We start from the raw sequence: 6,000 nt of genomic DNA, 5'->3' as shown, positions 1-6,000 counted from the left end.
TCTTTAGAAATCAAATTTTTAGGAAGTCATAGAGTTTAAATTCGATTTATCGGGAACTATTCTGTTGATTTAGTTCAAATTATGTATTTTGCCTTATAAAATTGCATTCTTTGAAATAATTCAAAAATTTGTACGCCTAACAATTTAAAATTTTTTCGATCATTATTAACAATAGTTGTAGAACTTATTTTTTGCAATGAATTATCTACGTGTACATAAATTTAATTATTATTATAAATAGTTGTAAAACTTATTTTTTGCAAGGAATTATCTTCGTGTACATAAATTTAATTATTATTATAAATAGTTGTAAAACTTATTTTTTGCAAGGAATTATCTTCGTGTACATAAATTTATTTATTATTATAAATAGTTGTAAAACTTATTTTTTGCAAGGAATTATCTTCGTGTACATAAATTTATTTATTATTATAAATAGTTGTAAAACTTATTTTTTGCAAGGAATTATCTTCGCGTACATAAATTTAATTATTATTATAAATAGTTGTAAAACTTATTTTTTGCAAGGAATTATCTTCGTGTACATAAATTTATTTATTATTATAAATAGTTGTAAAACTTATTTTTTGCAAGGAATAATCTTCGTGTACATAAATTTAATTATTATTATAAATAGTTGTAAAACTTATTTTTTGCAAGGAATTATCTTCGTGTACATAAATTTATTTATTATTATAAATAGTTGTAAAACTTATTTTTTGCAAGGAATTATCTTCGTGTACATAAATTTAATTATTATTATAAATAGTTGTAAAACTTATTTTTTGCAAGGAATTTTCTTCGTGTACATAAATTTAATTATTATTATAAATAGTTGTAAAACTTATTTTTTGCAGGGAATTATCTTCGTGTACATAAATTTATTTATTATTATAAATAGTTGTAAAACTTATTTTTTGCAAGGAATTATCTTCGTGTACATAAATTTAATTATTATTATAAATAGTTGTAAAACTTATTTTTTGCAAGGAATTATCTTCGTGTACATAAATTTAATTATTATTATAAATAGTTGTAAAACTTATTTTTTGCAAGGAATTATCTTCGCGTACATAAATTTAATTATTATTATAAATAGTTGTAAAACTTATTTTTTGCAAGGAATTGTCTTCGTGTACATAAATTTATTTATTATTATAAATAGTTGTAAAACTTATTTTTTGCAAGGAATTATCTTCGTGTACATAAATTTAATTATTATTATAAATAGTTGTAAAACTTATTTTTTGCAAGGAATTATCTTCGTGTACATAAATTTAATTATTATTATAAATAGTTGTAAAACTTATTTTTTGCAGGGAATTATCTTCGTGTACATAAATTTATTTATTATTATAAATAGTTGTAAAACTTATTTTTTGCAAGAAATTATCTTCGTGTACATAAATTTAATTATTATTATAAATAGTTGTAAAACTTATTTTTTGCCAGGAATTATCTTCGTGTACATAAATTTAATTATTATTATAAATAGTTGTAAAACTTATTTTTTGCAGGGAATTATCTTCGTGTACATAAATTTATTTATTATTATAAATAGTTGTAAAACTTATTTTTTGCAAGGAATTATCTTCGTGTACATAGATTTAATTATTATTATAAATAGTTGTAAAACTTATTTTTTGCGAGGAATTATCTTCGTGTACATAAATTTAATTATTATTATAAATAGTTGTAAAACTTATTTTTTGCCAGGAATTATCTTCGTGTACATAAATTTAATTATTATTATAAATAGTTGTAAAACTTATTTTTTGCAGGGAATTATCTTCGTGTACATAAATTTATTTATTATTATAAATAGTTGTAAAACTTATTTTTTGCAAGGAATTATCTTCGTGTACATAGATTTAATTATTATTATAAATAGTTGTAAAACTTATTTTTTGCGAGGAATTATCTTCGTGTACATAAATTTAATTATTATTATAAATAGTTGTAAAACTTATTTTTTTGCAAGAAATTATCTTCGTGTAAACGCCGACCAAGTGGCCGAGTGGTTATCGTGCCTGACTGCGGAGCCAATGGTTGCGGGTTCGAATCCCTCTCAGGACATGGATGTTTCTTTCTCTCTCTATGTCCTTTCTTCTGTGTGATTGTGTGAATGTAACCCACCCTATAAACGGGTTTGTGGTTGCATGACGTGGGCGACGCTACTCCACCGCCGTGGCTTAGCCATAGGTGCTCTCTTGGTGGTAACGATAAGAGAGTAGCAATTCTGGCATTTTTGAGGCCAATGGGAAACAGATCCAAGTGCCCGCCATTAACCAAAAAAAAAAAATCTTCGTGTAATTTAATTTCAAACCATAAGAGTTATAAAAAAATCTTCATTTACAAATATAAAAAATTTAATTACGCAATTATAAATGAATTTTATAATTGCATAATTAAATTTTTCGGTTCAAAAGCTTCGATTCAAAAATTTTTCGATTCGCTTAAAATTCCTGAAATGAGCGAAATACGCAAAAAATAAAATTAATATTAATGGATTAGAACTTTGAGTAGGTCTCCTGGAAAACTATTGGGACCATATTTCCTAGAATATGGGTAGCCTCATTATTTTAAGAGTCAGAAATCTAATTATTCAAAAATAATTTCTTTCAAAGAATGTTTTCAGTAAATACTTGTTACTTTTTATTTAATAACAGTCGAAAAATTTCGGAATTTTGAAGTATACAATTTCAGACATTATTTTAAAGAGTGTAACGTTACTTGGAAAAATAGAAATTTTAAGCGAAATTGGCTGAATAGTGCCTGAGAAATTACATTTTAAAAGCACGAATTTTATTTTTCTCAATTAAAAATAATCTTTGGAAAAATAAACTAAGTATAATATAAAAACGTTGCAATTTATTGTATGTTTGCTAGTTGTTCAAAATTGTTGCCTTATTTCTAAGCATATTTAAGACAATTGTGAATGTAGAATGTTTAATAATTTGATATTTGAAGAAACTTTCATAAAGAAATTTTTTTTAAAGATATTTCATTTAAAAAAAGGCGAAAAATATTTAGTAACTGACATTTACCCCATGTGAATAAAAACGAGCAAACTATTACTTTACACGATTTTTAAGATTAGAAAAATGAATGAAAAGAAACAACCTTACTAACATCATGACCTTCCGCAATTCGAAAAAATTTTTTTTTCAATGATGTAAAATCGTTTGATGCGATCGTTGAAAAAAATTGTGCTGAACCAGTTACATTCTCTTACATATTCAAACTTAATATTTTACTAAAATAAATGTACATCTCTTAAGTTATATTTTATTTTACATCCACAAAAATAACTTTTTAATCTTGCAAATTTTTTACCATATTTATAAACATATTTTTTTTTAAAATTGGAAAATATGGAATTACATATGTGTGTAAAAATTAATGTATTTCTCAGCTAATAAATAATTTTATAATAACATTACCTGGTAGAATTGAACAATTTCAAAAACACGATTGCAATTTTTTTCCTTTATTTTTTAATGTATAGGTATTTTCATTGAAATAAATTTTATTTTTCTTATTTAAAAGTAATCTGGGGAAAATTTAGCTACGTATAATTTAAGTATGCTCAAAATTGCAATTTATTGTGCTGAATATTTTGTAAGTAATATTTCTAAGCATATTTCATAAGAAAAATATGAATGTAGAATATTTTATGATTTGATATTTGAAAAAAAAATTCAAGAAAAAATTTTCATTTTTAAAAGCAAGAAAAATTTTAGTAACTGACATTCCCTCTGATGAATAAAAACAAGCAAACTATTACTTTACACAATTAAAAGTTAGCTATGTATAATTTAAGTATGCTCAAAATTGCAATCTATTGTACTGAATATTTTGTAAGTAATATTTCTAAGCATATTTCATAAGAAAAATGTGAATGTAGAATATTTTATAATTTGATATTTGAAAAAATCATACAAGAAAAATTTTACATTTTGAAAAGCAAGAAAAATATTTAGTAACTGACATTCCCTCTTATGAATAAAAACGAGCAAACTATTACTTTACACAATTAAAAGTTAGCTATGTATAATTTAAGTATGCTCAAAATTGCAATTTATTGTACTGAATATTTTGTAAGTAACATTTCTAAGCATATTTCATTAGAAAAATGTGAATGTAGAATATTTTATAATTTGATATTTGAAAAAATCATTCAAGAAAAATTTTTCATTTTGAAAAGCAAGAAAAATATTTAGTAACTGACATTCCCTCTTATGAATAAAAACGAGCAAACTATTACTTTACACAATTTTTAAGATCAGAAAAATGAATGAAAAGAAACAATCTTACTAACATTATGACCTTCCGTAATTAGAAAAATTTAACGACGAAATTAAAAAAAGAAAAAAAAAAACCGCAGTGAATAAAGCACAAATATCGGAGAATCAGAGCTTTAAAGATTCACTTTTGTGTGTTTGAAAAACTCTAAAAAGCTACCTCATTAAAAAACAGCTGAAATTCATTAGTGCAACCTTGGATAACTTGGATAAAAGGGAAAAAAACGGCTCGAGAGTAAAAGGAGGAAAAAAAAACTTTGGTTCTCAAAGTTACTATGATAGAAGGAAAAAAAACATTAAAAACTCACAAATAAAAGGATTCAATTATTTTCGAATTTTCTGGTGTTCGAACACTCGAAAAACGGGGAATGTTCTGAAGTTGTTGCCTGAATCTCTAAAAAATCAATGCTCTTTCTTCAGGGCAGAAAAAATTAAATTTCGATAATGAAAGGCAGGGAACTCAACGAACCTTTAAAAACTAGTTTTTTTTCTTATTGGATATATAAAAGACAAAATCAGTCATTCCGACTCGAGAATTCGAACGAGTCAATTGTATCTCGTGTTCTGTTCAAGTGATTAACTTAAAAAAAAGAGAAAAAAATGATAAATGAAAAAGCAGTAAACAATAAAAAAAAATGTATAAAAAATAGTATTTCAAAAATTTAATTAGAGTTTGGAATAGAGTTTCAAGTATTTTTTTAATGGATGTCATATCTTCTTACGGTTTGGCGGATAGAATAAAACCTAAAAAGATGGATTTTGTGGTTAATTTTATTTTAATTCAAATTCCATTTAATAAATAAATGAAAGTGAAATACATGAAGAGCATTGAGTGCATTACCTTTAAAAATGTATTTAGAGTGATACAAGTCGCAGAGTTTCGAACGGATTCAGTTATATCTCTCGTTCTGTTCGAGTGATAAACTTGAAAAAAAGTAAATTGTGAAATGAAAAAGCTATAAACATTGCAGATAAATTTACATGGCATTTTAAATATCTAATATGAGTTTCGAAAAGAGTAATTTATATCTCGTGTTCTGTTCAAGTGATAAACTTGAAAAAAGTAAATTGTCAAATGAAAGAGCAACAAACAATGCAGATAAATGTAATGCAGATGCAAGAGTTTCGAAAAGAGTAATTTATATCTCTCGTTCTGTTCGAGTGATAAACTTGAAAAAAAGTAAATTGTGAAATGAAAAAGCTATAAACATTGCAGATAAATTTACATGGCATTTTAAATATCTAATATGAGTTTCGAAAAGAGTAATTTATATCTCGTGTTCTGTTCAAGTGATAAACTTGAAAAAAGTAAATTGTCAAATGAAAGAGCAATAAACAATGCAGATAAATGTAATGCAGATGCAAGAGTTTCGAAAAGAGTAATTTATATCTCTCGTTCTGTTCGAGTGATAAACTTGAAAAAAAGTAAATTGTGAAATGAAAAAGCTATAAACATTGCAGATAAATTTACATGGCATTTTAAATATCTAATATGAGTTTCGAAAAGAGTAATTTATATCTCGTGTTCTGTTCAAGTGATAAACTTGAAAAAAGTAAATTGTCAAATGAAAGAGCAATAAACAATGCAGATAAATGTAATGCAGATGCAAGAGTTTCGAAAAGAGTAATTTATATCTCTCGTTCTGTTCGAGTGATAAACTTGAAAAAAAGTAAATTGTGAAATGAAAAAGCTATA

This window comes from Parasteatoda tepidariorum, chromosome 4 (genome assembly GCF_982258835.1).
Source record: "Parasteatoda tepidariorum strain Cologne lab strain chromosome 4, Ptep-v5.0, whole genome shotgun sequence".
NCBI lineage: Eukaryota > Metazoa > Arthropoda > Arachnida > Araneae > Theridiidae > Parasteatoda > Parasteatoda tepidariorum.
This window is presented reverse-complemented; position numbering follows the sequence as displayed.